The following is a 23778-nucleotide window of genomic DNA, read 5'->3' as shown; positions in this document are numbered from 1 at the left end:
CATAGTTTACCATAGTAAACCAAGTGGATCACAATTTGATCTAAAGCTACTCTTACAATAAATGTTTCTGTAGATACTTTTGCAGTAGAAGGATGAACCATATTATAAAATAATACTATCAATAGACTCAAAAATAAATCATATGTATAAATCCTGAATCCTCCATCCTTCTGATTTCCTTTACTTCCTGACAGATCTTATAAAACAATGTTCAATGCTTTTAAGAATGTTACCTGCAGTGAAAATTTGCTCAGAGTGTATTTGGTTTAGTTTGGCTGCTTATTCTTTCTAACTTTGTCTTGTAAGATTCTATTTCTACTTCCTTATGTAGAGTTTCAGTGCTGAAGCTTTAAGGTCCCAAAATAGATTCTCTACTATAACTAATTTAAAAAGATCATTATAATTATATAACTACATGTTACATATATGATAACTATATATCATTTTGATAACTATACTCCATTATCCACTAGTTTCTTTTCATCCTATTAATTTCATTTGTTAATATCATTGGGATTCATTTTATATGGCTCAGTTATATATTAAGTTAAATTTTATTGCATGTATATTAACATCTGTATATATGTATCTTTAATTGATTATGAACTCATTTATGATTGTCACAAAAATGAACAAATAAATTTGAATTACTACTAATAATATGATTACTTAACATTATTTAGTGTAGTATTAATATATATTAAAACAGATTTGTGTTGTTTATCTCAGTTAAATAATTAAAATTTCAAAATAATCCTACTCATAGCATGATTGCATTTTCTTCTAATATTAAGTTGAAAAATAACCTCTTTACATATTACAATATATTGTTAAAGTTATGAGGCTCAGTGGATAGAACATTTAAATTCGGAAAGATCTGAGTTCTAAACCTGTCTTACATGTATGACTATGGACAAATCACTTAACCAAACTAAAGCTCAATTTCCTCCTCTGTTGAGTAAGAATAATAATGGATCTTGTCTCACAGAATTATTTTGAAGATCAAATGAAATAATAATTATAAATTATTTTGTGAACCTCAAGGAGTTATGTGAATATCAACTCTGGTGGTGATTAAGCAATATATTTGAATACTGTTAGATGAATGAAAAAGGGCTTTGTGCAAAGCACCATGCTAAGATGTATGAGAACAATTGCAAAATATCACAATGCATAGTTCACTTTTACATGATTATGTTTATACATTATGTAATGTAAAGGCACACTAGCCAGAGCATTCTATCAAAAGATTTAGAGATTCCATAATTTTACCACATTTTCCATATATATATAGCAATGGAAGATGCAAAGTGCAAGGAAGCATTGACAAGCCTGGATTCTGTATGAGAGCTGACTGGGTCAGAATTCTAAGCTGTTGAAAGAACAGGTTTTCAACTGTGAGTCTGAACCTGGAGGTCAAGACTGAAGGTGTGACTCTGGGACTCTTCCTGGACAAACCCATCTTTCAAGCAGCCTGCCTTAGAATAACATCAAGGCAAGGTTGAGAAGAAGTTCCCCATCCATTCTGATAGACAGAATGATTTTGGAAAAGAATTTCTCTCTTCCCTGCAGTGCTCTACAACTGGATTTCTGCTGCCTGACCCACCAAGGACTCTGTGTGACAATCTAGGCTCCCTGTTTGGACTTATCCTTAGTTAACTTTAGTTTAGTTTAGTTTAGATGAGGTTAAACTTAGAGAATAACTATAGTGGGTTTAGTATTTGGGGCTAATAGTAAGCTGGTCCATTATCCCCTTTCCTTCCCATCATTCCCTCCTTGTTAATAAACTTATTTATTTAACTATGTGTTCTCCCTTCCTACAAACCTTTCCCTTTTCTCCTAAATTTCCATTGTAACAGAGGGGAACTCAATTTAATGTGACTTTAATTCTTAAGAAGAAATAGCTATTTATTGTAATATATCACATTAAAATACTATAAAAATTTTGTTATAAATATTGAGGTTATTTCCTCTGTAACTATTAGGGACCAAATCTTAAGAAAATCTATTGTAGAAGCCACATAAATTTTACACAATTGTTCCAGCTATCCTTGCATTCTGTTAGTATCTGCATTGACTTGGTTTTGCTTTGACTATTTTCTCGAGAAAAAAAATCTTTCACTGAATTATAACTAACTTGTAGCATACAAGACCACCTGATTATAAGCAGATTATTTTCATAACAGACCTTTCATTAAAACTAAAATGGAGAGAAGAGTGACAGATCGACCATTACTAAATTCTATTTTGGGCATTATAATTGGGATAATATACTGCAATTTATTTTAATGAGTTACAATTAAGAAACAGTTTCAAGAGTCACATGCAATTTCTTTCAATTATTAGTTATTAGTTGTTCATGCATAAGTGTGTTTAAAAATCAGATTATTTGAACTACAGTAAATGATCAAGACTTCTCAATAAATTAATTTTTCTTATATGTTGTGGTTTAGAAGAGGTGGGAAAAGAACAATGTTGAAAAATTTAGAATTTACCATGGAATTTTAATCATTTGGAGAGAGAAAAAATATACAATGATATGGGAAAATAGAAATTAAAATATATCTCTTAAATGACCAAAATACAAATTTGTCATGATAGAGTGGATGGAGAACTGACCTTAGAATCTTGCTTCTCACACATAGTGCACAAAGTGAAGTGTGACCAAGAAACAGGTTATTTAACTCCTCACTGATCTAGATGCTTTGCTAAAACTTTCAACTACTGACTAGATGTTAATCTGTATCACAGGAGGGTATTTCTATACATCAATTGAAATTGAGTCTAGAGGGGGAATGAGTCTAGAGGGGGACCATGTCCATTCAAGTACACATAAGCACCACATCCTTCCACATTTCCAAACAAGCATTTTTGCGTCCATTCTCTTTTCTTTCTATTCATTTGGCCATCATCCTATTTCAGGCACTCATCACTTCTTGCCCATACTATCACAACAGCTTCCTGATTGTCTCCCTGCTTCAAGATTTGCCCTTCCCCATTCTATCCTCTACTCAGTGTACAAAGTGATTTTCACAAAGACCAGACCCGACATCAGACTCCTTCTTAATATTTTCCATCATCTCCTTATCCTCAACTATAAACGAGAGAGTTGGGGTAGAGGACTTTGAAGTTCCCTTCTAGAACTAAATCTATTTCCTGTTATCCCTAGGGTCAAATATAGATCACCTATTTGCCATTTAAATCCCCTCCCTACTTGGCTCCCACCTACCTTTCTGGGTTTATTATATATAACTCTTTCTTGTGCTCTAAAATCTACTGAAACTTGTTCTTTTGCTGTCTCTTACACAATATTCTGCCTTCCAGTATTCTGTCTTTGCATTGTCTATTTCCCACATGTTAATCAGCCTCCCTTCTTCCCTCAGTATCTTAGAATTCCTAATTCCCTACAAACTGGAGCTTAATTACTACTTCCTACTTGGGGTCATTCCTCATTCCCCAGCTGCAGTTTCATTATTCTTCCTCAAAAATATTATCTAATAATATATGTGTGTGTGTGTGTGTGTGTGTGTGTGTGTGTGTGTGTGTGTATCTTTAGATAGATAAAGATAGATAGCTCCATGGATGGATGAATGGATAGACAGAGATAGACAGACAGACAGACAGATAGATAGATAGATAGATAGATAGATAGATAGATAGATAGATGGATGGATAGATAGATAGAGGGCCAAACCAAATAAACCAAATAAACAAAGAACAGACAAGAAGTCCCTGACCTCGAGTAGTTTGCATTCTGAATGGGGAAGACAGTGTGATGTTTCATTTTTATCTTTGTTTTCCAAGTGTCTAGCAAAGTAAATGGCATGTAATCATTTCTTCATCAATCCTTATTGATTGCTTGATTGATTGATTGATTACTATCTAAAAAAGTTCTAAGAAATTTTGATTGTTAGTAGTGTTTTATGAAAATAGAATTTAATTTGCTTCTCCATCCTTGCTATTTGAGACCAAGTGAAAAAAATATAATCCCTCTATGACATGATAACCCTTCAAGGACTTGAAAATAGATATCATTATTGCTATCCCTAGGCATTCTCTCATCTCCACACTGACCACCTCCAATTCTTTCCATCAATTCCTATAAATGATGGCTTCAAGTCTATTCTTCATTCTCTGGTCATGCTCCAGTATGTCAGGATTCTCTCTAAAATCATCCTAAAATTGAATTTAGTACTATAAATGAAGTCTGACCAGGACAGAGTATATTAAGACCCCAAAATTTTCCTTTCTAGTCATGATTATAGTCAATGTATATTTGTGGATATAATGTTAGACTTGGAGTCAGATGCAACTAAATTTAAATTCTGTGATAGGTACTTATAAGATTTGTGACCTTGGGCAAGTCATTTAACTTCTTTAGTTTCCTCATCTATAAAATGAGGTTAGTATTGTATTGTTTAAAAGATCAAATTTTATTCATATTTCTGTGTCTATAAAATAAATTTAAAAACACATATATACAGCTATGTGCATAATTCCAAAATTCATATCTGAGCATATAGAGTGTCCCCAAAACTTCAGTGCAGCTTTAAACTTTGACAGTCTTCATAGATTGTATGTACATATGTACACGTATATATACATGTAGGGCATATATAATCACTATGTAATTTTTGAAGTATTATGTAAAATTTTGAAATTATTATTCTATTACCATTATTTTACTGCTTTGATTATAAATATTTTGCCTACTTTCATCTTATACAAGATGGTAGTAGCATTTTAAGAATTCATGCTCCAATTATTTTATAAAAACAGCAAGAGGGGAAAAGGCATTTAAAAAAATTATGTTCTATACTATTGGAAGAAGCATCCACATCAATGTGATCACAGTTCTGTTCATTTCTTGATGCTTAAATATTATGCTAGGTATTGTACAAAGAGAGGAATATAGAAATAAGCCAGGCACATTGGAAATATCAAATAAACAGGATTATGATGATACAAATGTACATATATAGGGAATAGGCACTGTACAAAATTTTTTAAAGGTTTAAGCTTTGATATAATTTAAAGGCCAAATTAGTTTAAATAGTAAATAAGTAAATAAGAGACTGGACCAAGGCAGAAAGGATAAAGTTTTAGATATATTTAGGAGTCACCTGTTCACACATTTATCATAGAAACATTAAAACTGGTTGAAATTCTTCTTTATCTCCCTAATCTCTTTTCACCCCTAAAAACTGGTTTACTGATGAGGGGAATGTATATGTACTTTGTTGAAGAAAGAGAAGTTCTTGAAGTTGACCATGATAGGGGTATAAATTGAGTACATTTCTCACCGAATGGCAAATATAGAATCCAAACTGGAAGGTGGGGTAGGGAAATGACAAACATTGAGAGTAAAGGGAATGGTGGCAGAGTGGACAAATAGAATATTTGAGGAGCCTGTAAAGAATGGTAGACTAGACATTAGATCATAGCAAGAACAGTAGCTGAGTAATTTTTTTTTGAAGACAGAGTAGCTATTTTATATTCTAATGTATTTAAGAAATCAAGTTTCTTGGTTCTTTATTCCCAAAGCAAAACCTCAAATTATGATGAGATATGAACCATTAATATTTCTTCAAAAAATCCATACTCTTGGTCCTTGAAGCCCTGCAATAAAATTACTAATTAATGTTTGGCAAAAAAATCCTTTAAGGTGTGTGTTCTCAGCCCTGCCATAAACCATCTTGGTTTCAGCATGTAAAATCAAGGCTATGGCACACCTATTAAAAGGATTTATAACTATACTTTAACTTAAAGGGGAAAATGAAAGAACACTAGACAGCTGTTAAGGGATCATAGGCAGAAAGAATATGCTTCATTGTTCCTCAAAAAGGAACACATAGGAGATATGGTATGATATTAGTTTACATTAGAGGATTTTGTAGAATTAATGTAAGCTGAAGGGTTTTTTTTTTTTTTGTAAGGAAGAAATATCTTGAGATATAGTGAATAGAGGAGACTCAACATCTATATGTAGCTGGACTATGAGAGCCATCTAAGGGAACATACTCTTAGAGATCCTCTGGGTGGGCAATTTCTGTAGATATCAAGGCCATAGTGACTCAGTACTTGGACCTTTTAGGAATGACAAACTTCTTCTCTTCTTCCACCTTTTTGGTGACACATCCTTCAAGGAGCTTGCTGCTTTGGTATCACACAGAAAACCTTAGTAGTCCCTTGGGTTTTTTCCTGCTCTATAATGGCAGACAAAAGAAGAAATAGATTCTGACTTGATCTCTTGCTTCAATCCTTCAGGTAGCAGCATGTGATTCTCAGACTTGTAGGGAGGGGTTTCAGGTGAGTTGACCATTGCCCACTCTAGCATATGACTACCATCAATTTTATTAGCAGCTAGAGTAAGGGGGCTCTATAAGGTAAACTTGCACCAATGCCCTTGAGTGACTTCTTTTCTGTTTTATAATTCCCTCGTTAAATAAATGACTGATTGATCATTAGCTTTGAAGTCAATGTATTCAAACTTGGAGGAAACCATGTGGAATCCAGAAAGTATATGTGTGTGTGTGTGTGTGTGTGTGTGTGTGTGTGTGTGTGTGTGTGTGTGTCTGTGTGCGCAAGGAGAGATTCTTTCTCAAACAGGAATTGTAAGAGGAGGAGACCAAGATTCTTACCTTCCTTTCCAGTAGACATAGATTTTGAGGGAGATAGTACAGGGCTGGATAAAAGTTATATACAATTAGCAGTGATATTAACTATTGTATGTTATAATGAAGTTTAAATAGTAGCAATCCAGTAGAATGTAACAATAGTCTTAAGTTATAGGATCCTGGTTTTAGTTCATCTGTCTGAGTATAAAATTAAAATATTTGCCCAGTGCCTGATTTATATTTGGCATTAAGCTTGCTTTTTGTTTTCATTTTCTTGAAAAACCCTAAACATGAGACTAAACTTAAGCTTTAAATAATTTTACTTCAGGATCAAGTCCCAGAGAATGTTTAAAGAACAGAAGAAGATAAGAAAATAGAACCTAAATTTTCTCATTAAATGCCAGGTTTTACCAGAATTAAACAATTTAGATAATCTGAATGGATCTAAAATATTGCCTTACTAGGAAATGTAGCAAAGTAATTTAACCTCTCTGATAGGTCATATTATTCTATATCAGCAATTTGTTAATGATATTTACTGTATTTGAAATGCATCCAATTCATGTAAATTTATGCAAATGATAGTCATTCCCTAAGAAATAAATGGCCAAGTGATATGAAGAGTCAATTGCCAAAGGAAGAAATTCAAGCTTTCAACAGCCGTAGGAAAAGCAAATATTCTATATCACTAATAATAAAAGAAATGACTATTATAACTCCAGATTCTATCCTATACACATCAGATTAGAAAAGATTAGACAAAAGGAAGATGACAACAATTTTTGTAGCTTTGGAGAAACAAGCACATTAGTTTGCTGTGGGAGGAGTTGCTAATTAGATGAGCCATTCTGGAAAAAAATTTGGAACTGTCCATAAGGTCACTAAATTATATTCCCTTTGACCAGTTGTACCACTCTGTGACCTATGCCCCAAAGACATGAAAGATAGAGGAAAAATATCTATATGTATGTAGATATTTATAAACACTCTTCTTGTTATAGTAAAGATATAGAAATAAAAGGGTGCTAATTAAGGAATAGCTGAACAAATTGTGGCATATGAATGTAAGGCAATATTATTATAAAAGGGATGGTTCCAGAGAAACCTAGGATGACTCATATGGATTGACATAGAACAAAGTGAGCAGGAGCAGGAGAATAATTAATACAATTAAAAAATATATAAAAACAAGAAACTTTGAAAGATTTGAGCAAGAATCCACTTTCTAACAGAAAAGAGATAAATGAAGTGCACAACGAGACAAACTTTATTACATATGGCAGATATGTGAACTGAGTTTTGCTTAGTTATGATTTGGAATTTTTCCCTAATTATGCTTATTTGTAATAAAGATTGTGCTGTTTTCTTTTGGGTAGGAAGTTTAGAGAAGATGAACATTAGTTAAAGAACCTCCCCCCACCAAAATAAAAAAGAAGAAAGAAAGGCATCTGAGGCATTTTAAAAAGCACCAAAGAAAGCAAAGGAAATTCCACATTGAATGCTGAGAGGCAGGACAGTTTCAAAAAAATCATGTTGAATTTATCATATTTCTTAAAATATGCTCTACTTATTGGAGATTTGTGTTTTTATATATAATTCTATTTTTATCTTCTGTGGCATATATTAAAATGTTCCATTTTGAAGTATTCATTAAATTCAGAATTTAAAATAATTAATGTGTTATTCAGTTATGATATTAGAATGATGAAACTTAAAATAAGCAATATATCTGGGGAGGGGCTGAATAGACAAGGGGTCAATAAAGTACCTAAAAATGGACTTTTGTAGTTGTATGGTATATGGTGCTCCTGTGAGTAAGAGTTGATGTATAATCCAAGTGTCTATTCCTTCTTCCTTTCCTGTCATCCCCAGGAGTTGCTAAGGAAATTCATCAGTTGGTATGAGAAAGGGAGCCAGCATCTTTTGATTCTATTAGGCAATAGTCTCCGCAATATCTCAGAATGTATAACAAGGCATCATCCAGGAAGGTGTCATGTGTGAGATGGAGAAGGTTACTATAAATGGTTACACTGGAGTTAATGGTATATACTATATTGTATCTGGCTGAGATAGAACCTTTAAAGTCACACTGAATTGAATGTAGCCTGATTTGAAGTACCACCTTGCAGAGTATAATAAGCAGAAATCCTTTCCTGGGAGGTTTTTGGAGGGCATGCTTCCTAATTGAAGAGATTTAATAATTTTTAAAGAATAGTTTTAATTATATAGTTCCAGAACTACATAGAGGAAGATTGCAGTTATTTCTCTGGTTCAGTTTCACATGCTAAATTTCCTACTATGTGAAGGATGAATCATGTTCTAAAATCAATATGCTTGATCTCTAAATGGTCTCTTGTCTGATGTAATGTGGCATACATCTCTTTCAGAGAGTAAAACGCAATAGAAGAGGAAAAGTATAAGGAGGGTTAAAGGTTCTCTAATGAATGGTTTTGAGGTCTCTGCTTTCCAGTAAATTTTCCTGAGGCTTTTCTTTTGCTCCTTATTGATTTTATTTGCCCTAAAATGTTACCCTTTTAGACTAAAGTTGACAACAGCTGATAAATAATAAACTGATCAGATTGATTCCTACCACTATAAGGGTTCTATGCATTCAAATAAATCAGATTTCATAAAAAATAGGATTATTTATAAATATATATATTCAGTTTGTATACACATTGGAAGGACATGTAGAAGGGACTTGATGAGGCTTCCAGATAATTTCTATGGAATTCTCTATAATGAGACCCTAATAAAGAAATTATAATTTATTATATATGTACATAATATAATATTTATCTGACAAAGATCTGTAGGGATAGTTGGGCTGCTCTTTTATACAAAAATGGCATTTCCCTTTGATTCTAAGGAATTTCCTAACTTTGTTTATAAGGTCCTACACAAATTGTCATGAGAGCTCCAATGAATTAGAATCAAAGGGAAATGCCATTTCTGTATAAAAGAGCAGCCCAACTATCCCTACAGATCTTTGTCAGATAAACCCTGTGAGGATTATAGTCTCACATATTAATTGCCTGCTGGAAAGACAGCTGATGTTTGCTTCAGCTAGAAAAGAATATTTTCCCTGGTTCTGTTCTTCAAACACCCACCACTAGTTTTCTGCAGCCAAAAGTGTAGCAATTTTCACACCTATGTAAACTTCCTGAAAGTTTAATTCCTTCCTCAACTGATATAGTAATTTAGAATGCATATTTATTTGTGAATAAATAAATAAATACCATATGGCTTGCAAATGTTATAGTCAATTTGCAAAGAAAGGGTTAAAACTGCATTTTTTATCTCAAAAAGAAGTTCAATATTACATGGGGTAAGGAATATTTTCATTCACTTCCTACACTCAATCATTTGGCTATAACTGCTTTCTATAGCAATGATGGTTTCCTATCATTATTTTTGAGAGTTAAATATCTCCTCTGCAAAACTTAAATAATTCATAATAATAAAAATAATAATAATCCTTAAAAGTTATATTTTTCATTTTCCTAAGTCTCTTCCTATAGTCTATTAACTACCACGAAACCCAGATGCCACCTCCCTATTAACTAATCTCTAATCTCTGTTTTTTTTTCCTTAATCAAGTATAAACTTCTCTTTTTTTAAGAATTTAAAGTCCTCATAATTTGGTCTCTTCCTACCTTTCTGGACTTCTTTCATTTAATACTCTTCCACACACTCTATAACTATTCAACATCCAGTTATAATGTCCTAATTGCAGTTCCTTGAACCTGATGCTCCATCTTTTCTGTGCAGTTGCATTGGCCATCCCTCCTGCCTGGAATGCTCTTGGTCCTCAACTTCTCCCTCCTTGTTTCACTGGCTTCCCTAAGTCAGCTCAAATACCATCTTCTGCAGGAGGCCTTTCCCAGGCTCCTAGCTGCTAGTGTCTTCTCCTTTCAGAGTACTTTCATCTTCTATTTTTATATCTTCTGTTTTTCTAGTTACTTGCATATTGTCCTCTCAATTAGAAAGTGAACTCCTGAGGGAAGAGACTGCTTTTTGGGGAGGGGAAGTGATTGGAGGAAGGTTGTTGTTGTTGTTGTTTCTTAACATCATCAGTGCTTAACATCATTCCTGGCCCATGATAAATGTTTAATAGATGCCTATTGAATGACTGACTAATGATCATAATGATGATGATGGGAAATCAATTTGTACCATTTCTCAGCATGGACATTTCAAAGGATATTTTTTTAATTCTTCCATTCCAACTCAATCAGGGAAATTCTGCATCTTAATATCTGCTAAATTGACTATTTTCTTCTTTATATTTTCATTCAGTTGAATTTTTGGTTACTTTAGGTCAGAAATCTCATTTTTGAGTCCCTTGGTTATACACTTTAAAAGTTCCTTCCTACCCAGCCCGTATCTTCATCTTTCACTTTCTAAATGTATATGCAACCATGTATATAAAAAGTTATGCAGTAGGCTGTCTCATGGCTAGATGTTTTATTTATGCATATTTTGATTCTAGCCTTTCCTTTATCTATAATCAGTGTTTTTTCCCCCTCTAAACTATTATTTAGCTTTGGCAAAAAATAAGAATTCTAGGCAACTGTGCTTAGCAGAGTGCTGCTGGATAAGCAATTTCTAGTGGGATCATACGAATAGAAACTTACATCCTGCACTTATTATCATGAAGTCATAAGCGGAATGGAATAATAATGGAATGGTAATGGAATTCACATTCCCATAATTGAGACAATCCATATTCTGTAGTACCTGAGGTTAATTTGTAAAATTAATGTAATGTGATAAATGAGTAGGAAGTTATCATACAACTGTTCCAAGTAGAATTTGCTGAGGTAATGCTGCAATTCGGCCACTGAATTTAATATTTACCTTCCTTCGCTTCTGCTCCTAGTCCTGATTTGGTAATTGTGAAATGAAGGAGGTGAATATGAGAGTCCAAATATTACTTTCAAATGAATTTAGTAACATATATATATTTATACACATATTGGCATGTATATACCTTTATTGTATATCTATCTATCTATCTATCTATCTATCTATCTATCTGTCTGTCTGTCTGTCTGTCTGTCTGTCTGTCTGTCTATCTTAGGACATGTATGCCTTAGCATAAGTTATATATTCATTTATGATACATATATATGTAAAAATGTGCATGTATGTCAATATTTTTCTTCCCCCATTGGACTATTTCTCATGTACTGATTTTATAATTCAATACAATTCAATAATTCTTTACAAAGCATCTGCTATATACTTTTATACTATAGTCAGAGAGTGAAAGATGAAAAAATATTCAATTTCTATTCACATGGAGCGTATATTGGCCTTGGGGTGGGGTTATAGGATAATATGCCTACATATATGTGTGCTATTAGGTAGAATTTGAGAGACAGACAGACAGACAGACAGACAAAGACAGAGAGAAAGACAGAGAGAGAGACAGAGAGAGAGAGAAGCAATCCAGGTAAAGTACTAAAGTTCTCTAGGAAAATTTAAGAAGGGAAACAATACTTTTAGCAAGGGGCATCATAAGGAATTTAGCCCAATGGAGATGATATCATCCATTCTGAGTCAAAAGAAAAAAAGAATTTTGAAAGGTATGGGAGTAGGGAATGCAACCCAGGCATGACGGTACAATCCATGTAGAATGAGTGGAGTTGAAAGAGTACCATCATCTGAAAGAAAAATAGAATGTTAACAGAAAGTAAAGAATCAGGGCATGAATTTATTGTTTGCAAGAATCTATACTGCAAAAAGAAATAATTTTAAGGTTTAAATATAGAAAGGTACCCTAAGTCAGGCAACACCCCCAGTCACACAGAGGATATATTCTTCCCTCCCAACTCAAAGAATAGTTGAGATTGAGATGAAGGGCAAAAAACATATTACCCTACAGATGACCCTTCAAGAAGAAAAGTCACTTAGACCAGAGTACATCACACCACAGGCTTGGGGATCAGTGAAAGATAAGTTCCTTGAGTTGGTGGTGGTTGTTCAATATTGTCCAACTCTTCATGGAACCATAGACCCTACTGTCCATGGGATTTTCTTGGCAAAGATACTGAACTAGTTTATCATTTCTTTTACTATAAGATTAAGGCAAACTGAAACTAAGAGACTTACCCAGCACCTCACAACTAGTGTTTGAGGTCAGATTTGAACTCAAGTCTTCCTGATTCCAGACCTGGTGTTCTGTCCACTGAGCCACCTAGTTGCAACTTGAGTTTAGGGATTACGTCATTTTTGTCTGTATAGGCATTACACACAGAAGAATTCCTGAGGGTATAAAGTACTTCATTGACAAATGTTTGTGGAATTTCAATGAATCAGGATCTGCTGGGGTCCACTCTTGGAATTTCAGCTCCAGACCCATTTTAGGTATATGAAATTGGTAAAATCACTTTTCTGGCTCTCTGCATCTTTCCTTAGTCTCTTGACTCAGCTCTTGCCTAAGCCCCCATGTCTTAATGTGTGCTTAGCATTTCTGATCTTAACTGGTCTTGTGAACCCATTTTTGTCATTTACTTTCATTTTGATATGTTGCGGTAGGACTTCAGAGCCACAAAGATCTAAAATTACTAGTTGCTACCTTGCCTGTATCTTATCTCTGCTGTGGAAGCTAAATAATCAAAGGGAAAATCAATTGTATTGTATTTGAAGGCTGGCACACTACTTACACATAATACTGTGTTTTGTGGTTTTTATTTTGCAATTTCAATCTTGAATATTAGGAACATTTTGAAGAGCCTTTATTCACCTACATATTATTTGTTATATTGGTTGTTATTATCATTAACTTTTCAATAGATTTTAGGTTGTTGAATAGATATTCACAGTTTAAAAATTGGGGAAATAGGGTTTTATATAGGACAAAATAATTGAAATTTGGACTGAATTGGCCCTGTGGTTTTTTTGATTATGTAGACATTGTCTGTGAATTTATCAGTAAAATAGGTGGAAGGGATTCTATGTGGAATAAAATAATGTATGAAAAAATTATTAAACACTTATTATTTTGCTAGGCCTTAAAGGAAAGAACTGAGAATAATGGGTAGAAGATGCAAAAGGGGACATTTAGGTTTGACAATAAACGACACTTTCCTAAAGATGAAATGGGCTGCTTTGGGAGGTAATTAATTCTATTTTATTTGAGTTTCCTGAGCAAAGGCTGGAAAACTACTTGGGCATGATACAGAGGAGATTCCTGCTTGGGCTTATGTTGAGGTAGATTTGCTTCTGAGACCTCTTCCAATTATTCAGTTCTTTGATTCTGTGAAAGTGAAGCTTTAATTTGTTCATTTTGACCTTCCTTTATAAAACAGATGCTTTCCAGAATCCCATTTTCCCGCCTGATTACTTTTTTTGGAGGCTTTTCTTCATGGAAAAAATGACCCTGAGACTTAATGAAAATCACATTTACGAATATTAATCACATTAAAGAACATTTTACCTTTGTCTGTACATAGTGTTTATGCATTTAATTCATCCATATCATCCCTTGGAGAAATGTTTGTCACTGAATGGTCAATACATGTGATCTGTGCACTTTAATTAAACAAAGGTACATGTATATGTGTACCTGTATTACAGAGCAGCTAATTCTTATTTCACTACATATTTGCATTCATTCTATGCAAATTGAATATGTTAGCAGCTCTTGCCAGATCTGTCTTTCCCCCAGGTTTTCATAAGAATTCTCTAGCTGAAAGAATGTTATATAGAAATGCCCCCCTTGGGACAGAACTCCCAATTCACAGATATGTTAATATCATGTTGCACTTAATTTTATAAAAATTTAATGCAGAGTGCAAAGGACACTGTCACTTTAAAAAGCACTAATTTCAAGTTATCAGTACTTTAAATAAAGAAGTAAAAGTCAATTAGAAAACATTTATAGGTGGTAATTAATACTGTAGATTCAATTTCACAATAAAAGGGACAACTTTAGGTGATTCCTTGAAATCTAGATTTGGATACAGTGAAAATTATATAAATGTGAGTTATTCAGATTGTTAAACTGAATTGTTAAATTAAATAACAAGTGGGGAATAATTTCCCAATATATACATCCAACCTTTATCTCTTTCCAGAACTCCTACAAGACATCATAAAATACCATTTAGCTTTTCAACTCAAACTCAATGAATCCAAAATTAAAATTACCTTTTCCTCTAAACACATCCTTCCTCCTTTCCTCTGGTTCTGTCATGGGTACTGTGTAGTTTTGCAACTGAGTTGTCTTTAGCTCTTCATTCTTTTCATTCTCACTCTCATCTTCTTTGCTCATCCAATCAATGGAAAATTCTCATCAATTCTGTTTACCCAACAGTTCTCACATCTCTCCCTTTTACTCCACTTCCATCATGCCCAGATCATCATCTTTCCTACTCCATTTTTTGATTATTATAATAATCTTCTTCTCATTGTTTCTCTGGTGCCCATTTTCTTCTCCCATTCCTCCTTCAGAATCACCAAATTGATATTTCTAAAGCAATGTTCTAATTTTTGTTAATGTCAACACCCTGATCAAAAAGCTCTTTGGTTGTCTCCCTTTTACTTATATGCTAAAATAGATATGCTACTATTTAAAGCTCTTTACAATGAGACTTAGGTATGTCTTTCCATGATGACTGAATATTATGCTTCCTCATGTACTCTGTATTCCAGCCAAACGAATCTACTTACCATTGCTAATACAGTACAGTCTCTAATCTTCCATGCTTAGAATTCTTTTCCTCATTTTCGTCTCTACTTCAACATTTTTGTATTTGCACCACAGTATCCAATATAGCATCTAGCGCATAAAAGGCAAATTATTGGTTTATTGATGAATTGAAAAAACAATCAACAAATATTCTCAAAAGGGAATGAATGTGAAAATATCAATTTTTGAATCCCAGAGACAGGAGGTCCTGGGTTCAAATCTGGCCTCAGACACTTCCTAGCTGTGTGACCCTGGGCAAATCACTTAATCCCCATCACCTAGCCCTTACCACTCTTCTGCCTTAGAACCAATGCACACTATTGGTTCTAAGACAGAAGGTTATAATTTTTAAAAAAAGAAAAAAAGAAAAGATCCATTTTTTTCATTATTGTGATACTACTTAATGCTTCAATTATTTTTATAAACAAGCCATTACAAGATTTGTGCTATATTAAGAACTATCACCATGTATACTTGTGAGATGAAATGCTTTGTTGTTTTTTCAAAAGGGAAAGTTCTTTTTCCTTCATTTTTGTGATATTTCTGTAAATAGGATAGGTCTTTAATGGTTTGGGGGTATGTTGTTAGCATTCCCCCCATCTTTCCAAAAGTTTCACTAAAAATATTTGTCTCTAAGTGAGTGACAAGCTCAGTATCTTTATCTCTTCATCATAACTTAATTTGCAAACAGCAAGCTTAACTCACCCTCTAGCCCCTGTGTCATCATTATTGAATGAAAATTCAATTTACACCCAAGGGCTGCAGGGGCAATTACTGGGGTATGGTGAATGGTTTGTAGACAGAACTTAGTTGAAAACCAAACAATGTGTTTTTGTACCAATAACAAATCCTATCTCTTCCATTTACATTCTATTCCTCTAGCAATATGATCTAATGGTTTATTTACTTCCCTTATTTTTGCATTGGTCACAAGTTCTGGGTTTTGTTCTTTAAAAGAAGTTCTATATCGCTATCCTGTCAGTAGTGACTATACCTCATTTTCATTTTATAGAGTGAATTTTTCTCAGAGGTACAGAAATTTAGCATGGGATTGAAATACACTTGGGTTCCCAGCCTAGAAGTAAAGTCAATCACTTCCATGCTTTTTAGTAGAGTTGAGGAAATATTTATTTTAAGAAGCAATTGATACAGACTAATTCAAAATTAATATCAAAGGTAGATAATTTGACAACCATCTTTTAAAAAAATTCAGGTTGAGAGTCATGTGAATCCAATAAATAGGCATCTTTGGGGAATTTTCTGCATTAAAGACTTTCCACATTAATTAAAATGGTGAAATTTGAAAATTTGGGAAAAAGAATCTAAACTGAAATGTTTGCTCCTCTTTCTACCTTTAATGATGAAAGATTTGTGTGTGATAATTTTGGATAATAGGACATCATCTAAAATTATTCAGATCCTTATAGTTATTTATTTTAATACTTCAAAAAGCTATGATTTCATTGGTTCAAATATTTACTTGAGCAATGCATTTCATGGCTTTTCTTTTTAGTTAATTAGTTTATTTATTTGTTTTTTAGAAAATGATCTCCATGAGTTATTATAGCCTCAGATGATCAGAACCTTTGTGGTTGAGCCAAAAATGATGAGCCCCTCATTCATAGTCTTGTTCTTAAATGAGAGATACTTTATCCCTTACTCAGACTACATAATATCCTTTGGAGCTTTTGATCTATTGGCATAGGCTTTGAGAGCTCAGGGAATGATTAGGAATTGTTATGTAATATAAATGGATATTTTTATTGACCACTTATTCCTTTTTCCAATTATGAATTCCCCAGATAAAATCTCTTACTTCATTGCTAAAATATTACCTATGCATCATATGCCTCTGAACTTTAGTGTTCCAACCTCCATTCACACTGGTAAATCAGATCCAAGGGGCCCTTTCTTCCTTCAGCATTCTAGGGATAACCATGAGAGGTTGAAGATGGTTTCTTTAGTATTATGACTCATGGGTAACCCTCCCTCATACAAACACATCATACTTCTCTTATTAGTATCAATTGATATAAATTAGCCAGCCAAACTTAAATAGATTTGACTAAGGTGATACAGTAAGAAAAGCTGCTACAAAATACCTCCCCATCCCTCTGTCCCAAACCTGGAGTGTTCTCTCCCACAAGTATCTGTAAAGATCAGAAGAAAGGGGATTCAGACTTAGTGCACTAGTGTCAAGGAAGATAAAACATAGTTTCTGGACATCCATTATTCAGAAATGATTTTCTTCCCCTTTGTGAGGTCCTCACGAAGGTCCCCTTAAGGTAGGCATGGTGTTGATTTTGACTGAGCTTCCTCTGATCAGAAAGGTGCTTTTCCTTTCTGTTTTCTAGTTTGTCCTTGGCATTCCAAAACAGACACTACTGTCAGCTCTTCAAATAAGATAGACAGCCAGCCAGCCAGCCAGATAGACAGACCAACAGAAAGACAGAAAGACAGAGAGAATCTATAGAAAGTCTAGATAACATTTACTTGGGACAATTTCTTAGCTCTATCTCATGTCCCAATGAAGAACCAGCTCCCAAACCAATTTTTCCCCTTCCCTCTCTCCCTCACCCATAGAAACCCTACAGGCAAGTTATCACACCCTGACATATGGCAGGAACTGATAATGATCCCAACCCCAGAAGTTCCTGTTCATTCCGGTGTATAAAAGACCTTTGAGCTCCGGAGTCAGGGGCTCAAGCCATTTTAGTGCTAAGCCCAAACTGCAGTTTGTTTAATAAACTCCCACTTGTGCTTTACATTGTTGGTCAGCATTTAATTCTTGGGGTCAATTCACTGGGCACTTCACTATGACCCGAAATTGATAGGACATAGGCCACTTTGTGCTAACATATTTTGATTTCATTCATTGTCCTATTATATATCTAGTAACTTTGTCATCTCAGTAACATAGCAAAATAATGCTCTTACTGTTCTTTCTTCTTTCTGCAAGATCAATTACAACTATCATTTACAACAACAACTAATATTTTTTATAGAATTTTGAGGTTTGTGAAGCAATCTATACATTTTTGTGTATACATACATACATACATACATAAACCCTAGAAGCATTTTTTTGCTATTATTATTATTAACATTTTACATTGGGAGGAATTAGCTGGGAGAGATTAAGGAATGTACCAACAATCTCACAATGAATAAGTCTAAGATGAAGGATAAGACACTGGACTTTGTGTCAGAAGAAATTAGCTTCCAATCCATCATTTTCAATGAAATATCATTAAAATTTAGAATTGTGATGTCTCTGTGTAAAAGTCATATTTACACATAACTTTAAAGTAGCAACTGACATAAAATACTATTTTCAACCCATGAATGAGAGAATTTAAATCAAAATCCATTCCTTACTAGCTATGGGATATAATGCAAGTTGCTTAATACTTCCTATGTATTATTTCCTCTTGTATAAAAGGAGGATCATGTTGCAAGTACCACATATGTCAGAATTGTTATAAGTATCAAAGGGGTGATGTATGTATAGAGTTTAAAAATGACTTCTGTTTGAGCATGTTAGTAACAAAGGAATAAAAGTAATAGTAGTAAGAATTAGTCAGGTTTTCATGACATGTTCAAATTTGATAATGTTATTATGCTACATTTAGTTTTTCTATAGAGGTGGTTTGTTGCTGATCAGATAGAAGTCTGTCTTTGAGTCAGGGAAAACTTGTTTCAAATGCTATCTTTGACCTTTAATTGCTTTTGTGACTTTGGGGAAGTCACTTAACCTCTCTGGTACTCAGTCTTCTCATCTGTACAATAGACATAATAACAAATATCTTATCAATCTCAAAGGACTGTGAGACTCAAATGAAATAATGTACTGAAAAATATAAAGCATATATAACATAAATATTTGTCTATTATTATTACTATAAAGGATAACAGGTATATGCAATGTGACTATTTGAAACATAAATTGAGAAGAATATGCAAAATAAAATAAGAATAGTTTACATTTTATATTGCATTTTAATAATTTAATAACATTTAAGAAATATCTCATTTTATGCTTACAACAACCTTGAGAAGTAGATTCTATTATTTTCTCCATATGTAGATATTCATTTAGTGACTTGTCCAGTATGACATAGCTAACAGCTAATGTGTGTCTAAGGCAGGATATGATCTCTGGTCTATCTGAGTTCCTAGTCCTCCACTTTATCTACTGTGCCATCTAGACCTTGTTACAATGTCTTGAATTTATTAAGCACTCAAAAATAGTTAAAATGTAAAATTTTCTTTTATCTGCTGTGCTCTGGTACATGTTATTTAAATGCTTCTAGTTCAAGAAAGACAAATGATATGTTGGTATCCTTATTCTTTCCACGTTCCATCTTCAAAATAATTCTGGTATAAGATCTTTCTTTCCCATAGAATATAGTTGGGAAACTTTGTGATATAGTTTAACCTTTGCATTTTGGTTGCATTTTTCTTTCCTCAGCCTATAAAATTAACCATTATTTTGAATATATCTAGCTAATGAAAAGTGTAAAGTATTAACTCATTATCATTAGTCTCTTTTGTTAAAATATTTTCCCCATTCTTTTCAGTATACACAGATTTCAGATATTATAGAATGATTCTTGAAGAAAATAAATAAAATGTTTTTGGGTATATATAACCATAGGATAGGCAGCAGGAGGTGGGATTAGAATTAAACTTCTTGGTAAGCTAGTTTCCTAGGTAGAAGTGTGTGGAAGGTATATTTCCCTAAAGACCAAAAAAATAATTTCAAAAACAACCATTCTCTTCACTTTCTGAAAGAGAGAGGGTCTGTGACCGTCTGTACTGGACTAGTTTTGTGCTATTAGAATGATTATTTTAATAGTAAACTTCCTGAAAATCAAATAGATTTTAATTAATTTTTTAAAGCTCATCACCATTCATTTTAAAACTGCCCTTATTTATTTACTTGTTAAACTCCAGCACTTTTGAGCTGTTACCTTTCCCACATAACCTCAAGGGCATTTGAAGTTCTGATGACATTGTGATCACTAGACTTTAGATGACTCTCAACTTCTATCTTATTTATCATCCTTGTCTCATTTCCCAACAACATTAGGACTAAATGTATAGGAGACCAGACTCCTTGTGGATACTGCACAGAATATGTCAGGAAACAGTTTTGTACTACTTTCAAGGAAAAAAAAAACACCCTTTCTTATCAATTCCATAATTGCTATCCCAGTCAATATTAGCTAATTGAAATACCCATGATTAATGATCTCTTCTCTCACAGCCTTTTCTTATCTTAGGATTCTTTCTAAACCCTGTCTAGAAGGTCTATATCATTTTCTTGTGATCTTTCTTTTCGAGTTTTAATTTTCCTGTCTTTCATCTTCATCTAAACCATCCCTACTCAGGTGTCTAAGCTACATGTGTCATTTATTTCTTTTGTCACCATCTCCTTTCTCATTCATATCACCATACGTCTTTCTGTCCTGTGGTGTCTTTCCTTTTAATAGTACATATTTATCACTGTATTCCATTCCTTCACTGTGCCTAAATATAGTTATAGGATGGGCACGGGGAATGGAGGACTATGATTGGCTGATGACAGCTCTAATTGCTAAGATACTAGACTTGTCTGGAATTATTAAAATTGGGGTTATCAAGGCACCAAGATATCACATTTCTTTAAGGAAGATGAGTTCAAGAATTTAGAACCAGACCTTTCTTTGCACATAGTAAATGCTCCATAAATATTTGTTGCATGCATTAATTAATGAATGTTGGGAATGATGGATAACTGGAGATTGCTTTCTAAACCAATAGATTTTCCTTTTCTATAATGATGAAATACAAGAAGGAAGAAGGCCACAGGCCATAATACAGGTGCCTTAAAATATTTTGTCTTTTTTATGTAATCTAGTGATTCCCCTCTATAACCAAGCAGAGTTTTGTGAGTAAATGAATGGATTCCTTATGAAAACTAGGCTCGTTCAAAAATAACTTTAATGTAATTTCCTATCACATCATGATCCAAGAGTATGCAAATATATATATTTACTCTTTATCCACTGGAATATTCCTGTTAGATGGCAAATGTTAACTTTGTTTAATGGAAAATTCAAGAGGTCGTTTTCTGAGTGAAAAGTGCTTAACTGGGGGGGGGGGTTCATGAGCTTGTTTTAAAACTATTTTTATAACTATATTTCAATATAATTAGTTTCTTTTCTAATTATATCCATTTAACAATTTTTGAACACTCATTCTGAGAAAGGCTTGATCGACTTCATTAGACTGTCAGAGGGACCATTACACACAAAAGTTTAAGAATATCCTTTGTAAGTCTTTTAAAATAGGTATTTTATTTAATTATGTATAAAATGGGCACTTTTCAAAAGTATATATAATTCTAATTTTTATTTCTATAAATATCATGAAGAAAAAAAGGTAGAAACTTGTATGTAAATTCAAACAATGTTGACAACCAAAGGAGATCATGCTTTAAAAATGTTTTATTCTACCATATTATCAGTTAAAGGAAATTGGAGTCTGAATTATCTGAACAACTGAACTTTTCAAACCAAATAATTAATATTTATCATAGAATGGAAAAATTTAGAAAAGAAAATTAAGAGTGATTGAGAATGGGTGGTTTCCTTTGGTAGTTGGAAAAAAAAAACTTGGACTTGAAGTTAGAAGATGGGAAGTCTAGAATAACTCTTGTCACTATTTGTCTCTTATCTTCTCTGATCCTTAATGTTATATACATTCTGCCTACCAGGTTCTCTTGAAAGTCATATGAGGTACTCTGTAAATATGCTTCTCCACTACAAATATAATTTACTTTTGATGTCATAAAAGCTAAAACCTATCCTCTTCACACCATGGATTTGTCCAGTAAGTCTCAAGTCCTAATGATGTTGTCTCACAGCATTTTTTTCTATTTGCACCCTTCTTTTTTTTTTCTTACAACCTCACAAGGTCCTCATCACCTCTTTAGTCATTTATAATCTGTTCTTTCTAATCAGCACACCTATTTTCTCCTACCTCTTCACTCTTTAAGTCATCCTCAAGATTAAGTTGCCAAATCATTGATTTTTCAAACTCAAGCCTGGTCAATCTCATGAAAGAAATGCAAATGTCTCTATTTTTGTTCATAGATTCCTTTCCCAGAACTTTCCTCATTTCTCCTTCACATGAACTCTGTTATATCTAAATTGGTCTTATTGTTGTTCTCCATTTGTGAGATTCTCCTATTCTACTTTTTATGAGTTGCTTCCTATCTTTGGAATACTCTTCTTCCTCATCTTTTCATCTTGGAATTTCTAGACTGATTCCTTCAAAAATCATAGTCTACCAGTTCTGAGCAACTTATGAGAAAGAATGCTATTCACATCCAGAGAAAGAACTGTGGGAATAGAAACACAGAAGAAAAACAACTGCTTGATCACATGCTTTAATGGGAATTTGACTGGGGATGTAGACTCCAAGTGATCATTCTATTGCAAATATCAATAATATGGAAATAGGTTTTGAACAATGATACATACAAAACCCAGTGGAATTGCTCATTGGCTCTGGGAGAGGGGAAGGAGCAGGGGTCAGAAAAAACATGAATCATGTAACCATAGGAAAATATTCTAAATTAAGTAGTTAAATAAATACATTTAAAAAAAAAATCATAGTCTACTAACTCCTGAAGGGACGCCTTACTGATTCTCTAAAGTGTTAGAGCTATCCTTTTATCTATTCTCCACTTCCAAATTATTTTATATTCACTTGTATATCTCATGCATTTATTTATCTATATACACATTGTTTCCCATATTAATATGTAAGTTTCATTGAAGGCAAGGTTGACTTTCTACTGAATCTTTATACCCCTTATGTCTAGGACAATTCCTGACATATGACAAATGTCTCTATGCTCACTGTGTGGAAGAAATGTGAAGTGAATTTGATTAGACATTGATTAATGGTGATTTAAAGACCCTAAAAACGATATTCCACTTTGGTTCTAAAGGAAGTCCCAAATCTTCAGGGACTTGACATCAATAAGGCAGTAGAAATCTGTTGCTATTTCTCTATAATCATGATAAAGGGGACTTATACAGCATCATTTTTTAAAATAAGCCAAATGGTAGAAATACATGGAGCTAGAGGTTCTTGGAGCTGATGAATTAAATTGTTGAACCTTTCAATTCTTATTTTGAGAATATATGATCATTGCAGCTGATTTTTTTGAAATAAAATGTGATACAATATAACCATTTCATCAACAGGAAAAGTACAGTGGGTGAAAAATCCAGTAGAACTTGTTAAGAAGTTCCTCACACTTTTAAATATTTTTAAATCACAATCTTTCTACTGCCATAAAAAACTTGTTACTGTACTACATACTCTGTACAGTCAAAAAGCAGTGCAGTTTCTGAGGTCTGGAAGCCAGTTAATTTGGTTTCAATATTCAAGAGCAAAGATAAAACT

The sequence above is a fragment of the Monodelphis domestica genome, chromosome 6, assembly GCF_027887165.1.
Source record: "Monodelphis domestica isolate mMonDom1 chromosome 6, mMonDom1.pri, whole genome shotgun sequence".
Taxonomy (NCBI): Eukaryota; Metazoa; Chordata; class Mammalia; order Didelphimorphia; family Didelphidae; genus Monodelphis; species Monodelphis domestica.
Note: the sequence above shows the minus strand (reverse complement) of the source record.